This window comes from Bubalus kerabau, chromosome 5 (genome assembly GCF_029407905.1).
Source record: "Bubalus kerabau isolate K-KA32 ecotype Philippines breed swamp buffalo chromosome 5, PCC_UOA_SB_1v2, whole genome shotgun sequence".
NCBI classification, from domain to species: Eukaryota; Metazoa; Chordata; class Mammalia; order Artiodactyla; family Bovidae; genus Bubalus; species Bubalus kerabau.
In genome coordinates this window covers 26858093-26865631 of record NC_073628.1, presented here as the reverse complement: position 1 = coordinate 26865631, position 7539 = coordinate 26858093, and the positions used below count along the sequence as shown (strand labels likewise).

The 7539-nt window shown below is 45.4% G+C and overlaps 1 long non-coding RNA gene across 1 annotated transcript; it reads right to left on the bottom strand.

Annotated features, from left to right (window-relative positions):
* Nucleotides 1–828: 828 nt before the first annotated feature.
* LOC129653813 (uncharacterized) lies at nucleotides 829–5175 on the bottom strand. Its single transcript, XR_008715215.1, has 3 exons — nucleotides 5030–5175; nucleotides 4757–4875; nucleotides 829–959 (listed from the first exon to the last, which is right to left on the bottom strand). It is a non-coding gene; the product is annotated as an uncharacterized LOC129653813 (long non-coding RNA).
* Nucleotides 5176–7539: the final 2364 nt, after the last annotated feature.

The following is a 7539-nucleotide window of genomic DNA, read 5'->3' as shown; positions in this document are numbered from 1 at the left end:
CAACAGCCTCAGGAGGACATATGTTTCCAAAAGACTTTTCCAGATAGAGGGTGCTGGGGTACAGACATGGCACCCAAACTGCCTTAACTGGACACTGATTCTCAATGTGCATTTAATTTTACAACAAAGTAGTAGCAAACCATCCAGGAGGTCTCCCTATAGCACACAGCTCAAAGAAAATCTCTAAGGAAGTCACGGAAGTTTGCAAAGGATGATGAATCAGAAATGAAGCACACAGCATTTTAGCCCTCAATCCCTATCAACAGGCATGGCTAAGGATTTCTTTTTAAAGGAATCCCATCAAGCTCTAACTTCAGAGAGGACTATCCATCTAGTTTATCAAACATAGCGTAGATCAGGCAGTGATGAAGTTGTGGTCCTTCTATTAAGTTTTTTAGATTACTAATCTGAATCACCAATGAAAGCTTTCATTAAGTTGCACCCTAGGAACTGATTTGCAATGGGTTGTTCCCATGTGCTATGCAAACTTGCTGAAGAAAATCAGTCATCCTAGACTCCCTAAAGAGTAGACATGACATCCGGGCATCTGTTAAGTTTGCTCAAAAACATATGCGAGCCTTTTTTTAAAGAACCATAATTACATCCTGCTGAAACCTCCAAGGACCCGGGTAACTGCCTTTGTATTACAACATCCATTTCCCACTTAGGCAGGCTCGGCTCTGCTATTTAGATGTGCGTGACAATCTGCCTGCTTCTCCAGCACGCTCTCTCAGCTAGAGGCTGCAAATGGTCAAGTCGTCCCATGTTCAAAGAAGACCAAACTTGGAGGAAGGAAGTGCTGTCAGGCGGTGGGTGTATGTATCCTTTATTAAAATACAACCAGGAATTTGGAGCTGAAAGGGACCTTAGCATTAATCCATGCCAAGTCTCTCATTTTCAGTTGGTACCGCAGAAGACCAGAGAGGGAAGTCCCTTGTCTGATGTCACACAGCTCAAATCTGAAACAGTATATGATACGGTGATGAAAAGCTTAGACTCTGGGGTCAGACAGATGACAAATACCAGGCTCTCGGACACGACTGAGCGACTGAACTGAACTCACTTATTTACTCTGTGACATTTAGCAAAGCACTTAACTTCCCTAGTCTCTGGGTCCTTTATTTATAAAATGGAGACTATAAAAGTATCTGGGATATACCCAAGGAACATTAGCTGTTAGCTGTTTTCATTTTCCCAAACATGACCTCATTTAATCCTCACAACAAGCATATGAGAGAGAAAGGGCTGAGATTACAGCCTCTTCATACAGGTGAGAAAAAGAAGACTCAAATAGTGAAATGACTCTTCCGACAGTCACACACATGCACTGTCCACTTCCTGATAATCATGGGGGTGCTTGGTCCCATTCAATGTCCCCCAGGTTTCTTGACTTCACCCAGAGATGAACAGGGAGGCCAGAAAGAAGTTTGCTTGTTTGTGTCTGCATGAGAGCAAAATCAATGTGGCCACCACTAAGGAGTTCAGATCCTGCAGGGACTCTGGGTCTAGCGGGCTGTTCCCTGCCCTGGGGAAGAGAAGGGAGCAGATGTATCTCCAAACCTGCTACTGGATGATGTTGGGGACATGTGTATAAGTGGGGGAGGGGGCGTATGACCTCAGGAGTCTATTGCATATTTTAAAGCTGACATCAGAGTACTTGTCAATGCTCCATCAGCCTGCCCTCCTGACCCCCAAATCTGGCCTTTGGGAAAAATCTAATTGACTGCTCTGAGTGACATTGGAGCTGGGTGAGTGATAAAGTCATATGCAGTCACTTTCTGACTATATGCTCTAATGGAAGGAGGAAGGCATTGAATGAATGCATGAGTGGATGAATGAATGCACACCAGGGTTATTTACACTAAGCTCTGGAGGGCAATATAGTGATGTCTCCTTTAATACATCTTCTGGGAATTCAGCCTCTGTGAAGATGTCGGCCAAGGACAGTCACAAGAAAGCTGCAGGGGGTGTCTGAAAGAAAGACCCTAAATAGCAGCTTCTCTGGGCCTCATTTTGGAAGAGTTTCTGGTCCTTGGGAACCGCAAGGATGGACATACAGCTCAGGTAATGGGTGGCTGCACTCTGGGCCACTGGGAAGGAGAGCATCCCAGAGAAGTGTCTACCTGCAAAAGGGCTGGGGTCTGCCATCTCGTGTAACAGAGCCAGTGGGAATCTTTCTGGAAATTCTACAGCCATGAGCACCTCCCTATCTCCTTGCTAACTGTTCATTCACCCATTCATTCATGGCACGAAGAGGTCATCTCAGAGCATCTACAAGATGACTGACATAACAGCAGAAATACAAGAATGAGTGAGACCTGACCTAAATCTTTGAAAAGCTCATTGTCACGTAGGGGAGAGAGATAGGACATCATACTCCACAATGGAGTATGAGAAGCCCACCTCAGAGGTCTGCTCCAGGGGCTCTGAAAGCACAGAGGAGGGGTCCCCATACCAGCCAGGAGGTGGGGCTGAGGGGAAACTTCTCAGAGGAGGTGACTTCTGACCTGAATCTTCAAGGAAGACTAACAGTTCGGCACAGTCAATGCAGCCATTGTTCTTGGCAGAGGCAAGAGTGCGTGTGAATGCTCAGAGGCTATGAGAAGACCCTGAAGGGCAGGAGATAACAAATGCTGTACAACCTCAGTTGAGGGCCGGGGCCTGGTTCTGCCTCTCTGGGTCTGACAACTCTGGGCCTCAGTCTCCTTCTCTGAACCATGATGACTCTGGATTTAAAGATTCGGGTATCAAAGGGATGATCAACCCAGATATTAAAAAATCTGCTCTATCTAGATGGGGGCCCATCCACACAAAAAGTGAAGAGTTGATCTGAGTTAGCACTGGAGTATTCTAGCAGCAACTTACAGGGCAGCTATGAGAATCTAGCTAGCTGTCTAATATTTGGGAGTGGTGAGATGGGGAGGAAGGTAGCAGAGAGCTGCCATATATTAAGTTCTCACTACACATCCGCAGTCTCAATGTTCTCTTTTCCAAAGAGGGAAAATACTCCTGAAAAGCGTTATCCTTTCCATTGTACAGACAAGGAGCCAACGGTCAGAGAGGAGAAACAATTTTCCAATGGTCCCGTCGTAAGGGCTGGAAACAAAATTTCCTCTGGGAGTTGATTGCAGACCCAGTTCTTCCCAGGACATCCCTCTGCTTCCCATCCACCACTGGCAGCTCCACAGGCCCAGCCCAGGGACTTGGAGCCTTCTCTCAACCCAAACACCTGTATCCTTGCCTATCTAGAGGGTCCTGGCTCCCCTCCTCGGCAAACAGGCCTTGCAGGGAAAGTTGCAGAAAGGGGACCGTGCCCAGAGGACTGAGCTGGAAAAGCAGCCCTGGCTTTCTCCCTCCATCTACACAGAGCTTCAGACTCAGACACACAGAGCCTGGCTCCGAGGAGGGTGGGGAGGGTACGCTGGGCGCAGCTGCGCCCTCCCCACCAGGCCAGCATGGGCTCCGAGGAGCTGCCCTGACGTCATGCCCACCAGTAACCTGACCCCTGATGGCTGCCCCCGCCTGCCCCCGCCTGGTTCATGCTGCCGGCTCAGAGGAGAGGTCACCCCCCTGGGGAAGGGGCCAGGTGGGGTTCTTTTAAGCGGCTGCTGAAATGAGAGATAATTTTGGCTATTGACATCTCCCACAGGACTTCCCATTCTCAGAGCTCGTCCTAATTCTTCCTCTCTGGCTGTTTCTAGAGTCAGACCAGCTTTCACTTCACACTAAAAGAGCAAGGGTGGCTGTCCCGTGGGGCTTCCGCTCCTCACCATATTAGTCCACCAAGAGCAGGAGTCATAAAAGGACAAGGTTTGACTGAGGGAGTTTCACTTTAGGCAAATAAACAGTTATGAAATAACCCTTTATTTAATCACTGACACACACCCTATAAAATGGGTCTAAGGACCGGCCAAACACGAAGGGTACTTAAATATAATTCTAATAAAGCAGACAGAGGAGAAAGCATGAACCCTCCTTGAATCCCCTGGGTATTTATGGAGTGCTTCTATGACTGTGGCACCACGATCCACTCTAGAGGATAAAAAACAAACTCAGGACTCAGTCTCCGGCCTCTAGCATCTTATACTCTAATTAGGAACACAGCACCATTGCTGCCACTAGCCCTGTTCTCTGACAGTATTCACAGAATAGTCACCATCCACTTGGAGAAGGAAATGGCAACCCACTTCAGTATTCTTTCCTACAGAATTCCATGGCCAGAGGAGCCTGGTGGGCTACAGTCCATGGGGTCACAAAGAGTCAGACATGACCGAGTGACTAATACTTTCTACTTGTATTATGTCATTAATCCTCATAAGACGACCAGGATAGAGCAGCTACTATTTTCCCCTTTGAACAATGAAGGGGACAGAGAGGGGAAGGGATTTTCTGAAAGTCACAGAGCTGGGAGCTTCATCCTTCAACTCCACAGCTCATGCTCTTCACTCATATGCGAGTCAATGAAAATTATAGTGTACCAGGCAGGAAACAGAGAGAGAAAGAGTTTAAAAGAACCAGAGAAGAAGGAAGAAGAGAGAAGAGATAGGGAAGGTTTCAACTGGATAGGAATGGAAGAATCAGTCTTGAAGAGTGGTCCAGGCTGGCCAGTTGGAGGAAAGGGGAGAATAAGGTGAAGATGGACAGACACTGGCAGTTTCTGGGAGGACAGCTAGTCCTGGCTGAGACAGCCCAGACACAAGCCATTGTCTCCCCATTCTCTCATCCAATATACATGCAACTTAGGCTCTCAACATACCTGCAAAACTACAGCAGATAGGATCATTATTTCTAGCTCATCCTCGTCCAAAGAGGGAGAGGTACCCTCAGAATGAAGCTCAGCGGCCCTTAACGATAACATTTGGCCCAGAGGTCTTCCTATGGAAGGTAGAAAATGACAAAAGTCAAAACATCGTGTGGGAAAACCAAGCTTTGCGTAGTGAACAAATTCACAAACAGTAATAAGCAATCGCCATTTTCTAAAGTTCTCTAAGGAAAGGAACTCCGCAAAGACATCTAGAATGCAAACCACCATTATTTTGTATGATGGGAGACAGGTCCTTGACTCCTGCACCTTGGAAAACAAGATGCTTGTGTACAAAGGCTGTTGCCGCTGCTGCTGCTACGGTGGCATCTGCCGGCTCCGGGTCCCTGTGCCGCCTGCCTTGCAGTCCCACATTCTAACGTGTGCTGAATGACTGCCCACTGCCTGCAGGGTCTCTGGGGCTCTGGACCGACACTGTAGGGGACACAGAGATGCCACACAGGTTAACGGGAGCTGAAGACTCATCCCACGTAACTAGAGTCAAAGTTAGAAGATGGACAGACAGGGCGACATTGGCTGCTTTCCAAAAACCAGCCGAGGAGGTTCCGTTGGCCCAAGAGGATAAAGTCTGACCACATGTCTGAGAAATAAGTGGGCGGGCATCCCTCTGTCAGGAAGTGAGTCTTCCTTTCATGGGGAGGCAGTAACGGCAGAGTAGATAAGAGGACCAACTCTGGCTTCTGTGATACTGTGACATATTAACAAATACATATTTAGTCTTCATCTCCAGTTCTCGCACAGAGCTAAAATCCTTGGAATTTCCTGAGTAATAGGGGTGAGAGGAGAGCCTGGTCTTCTGTTTTTCCAGAGTTTATGCTAATGAGAGGACTCTCAATGGGGGCTTTAGGATTGGGGCTGGTTGCCAGAGGAACCGACTGTGATTAGAGGATTGGAACTTTCAGCCCCACTACCCACATCCTCTGACCTCCAGGGAGGGGAGAGGGGTTGGAAATTGAGTTAATCACCAATGGCCAAAGATCTAATCAATCATGCCCACACAATGGATCTTCCGCTAAAAGCTCTTAAGTTAAGGGGTACAGGGAGATTCAGAGTTGGCAAACACATTGAGGTGCCAGGAGAGTGGCATGCCCAGAGAGGGCAAAGAAGCTCCACGTGCCATATGGTCTTTCATTTGGTTGTTGTATCCTTTATAATAAACCAGTAATAGTAAGTAAATTCTTTTCTTAGCTTCCATTCTAGCAAATCCCAAGGAGCAGGTAGTGGGTCAGAAGTACAGGTGGTCTGGACTTGCACTTGGCATCTGAGCGGGGAGCAGGTTTATGGGACTGAGTCCTTAACTTGTGGGATCTGACACTCCAGGTAGATAGTGTCAGAATCTAATTGAATTGCATTGTAGGACACCCAGCTGCTGTTGAAAAATTGGTCTATGTGGAAAACACATACAAACACACAGAATACACACATTTTGTGTTCAGAAGGGTTCTGTAAAATTCATAGCAGTCGAGCTTCAGACATACCTGGATTTGAATTTCAGTTTCATCACATTTTAGGCTGGGAACTTTGGGGAAACTGCTCAACCTAAGCTTTTTTCATCTATAAAATGTAGCTAATACCAACATCAGACTATTATAAAGATTATAGGATGATATCCAGTATACAGAACATGCTCAAACAATAATTAATCATCAAATGAGTGAATGGATGAATAATAGCTAATACTTAACATAGCACTTAATATGTCAAGGCACTTATCTGTTACTCACTTGTCTAATGTTCAGTGTTTAATGTTCTAGAAGGTAGATGTTATAATTATTATAATAATTATAATTATTATATAATTATATATTATATTATTATAATATTATTATTATATATTATTATTCCCATTTTATAGATGAGGAAACCAAGGCACATAGAAGATAACAAGTTGCTGAAGGTCACACATCAAGGAAGTGGCAGATTACAGTTTTAAAACCAGGTTTGACTACTGAACCCAGGTTCTACCTACTATATTGCTTTGTAGAGGGGTTGGCATATGGTAAATATTCAGTAATTAGTCAAGGTTATTGCTGTTGTCATATTGTTACTGATGTACAGGGAAGTGTTTTCAAACTGAGGCCTGTATATACCACAGGTATATTTTATAGTACATCAATAACATTTTTTAAAGCTTTATACCCACGATTTTGTTTTAATGAGTAATCAGAAAAAAAAATAAGTAGCACATCAAACCTGGAATTTTATTGATAATATTCTTGTGACAAGGCTAATCTTTTTAAGTGAGTCAATTTTAAAACAGATATGGAGCAATAATAATAATATAGCAGAAATCAAGTCAGTAGTATATCAGAGTCTGATAACGGTACCTGATGAAAAAGGGCATAGGCTTTGAAGTCATGCAGAGTTGGCTTCAAGACATAGGGGCTATTGTTTCCAGCTGTTAGAACCATGAGAAAGCTACTAACTTCTCCAAGTCTTTATTTCCCTATCTGTAAAGTGGGAACAGTGCTACCTAAGATGACAAGGCACTAAAATCCCAGCACCACCAGATCCCAGCAGTCACTTCTCTACCCAGGCCACCTCCGTGTCAGGCATCCGCATTGCACTCACTATGTCTTTCCCCATTACCTCCACTTCATCCCGCTTAAATTCACTGAGATCTAGGATCTCCAGGCACCATTCTGGAGGCCTAGGGATTCTCCTCTCAACCTTACTCCAGCAGGCAAATCCCTTCTGCCTCCTCAGTTGTGTTGATA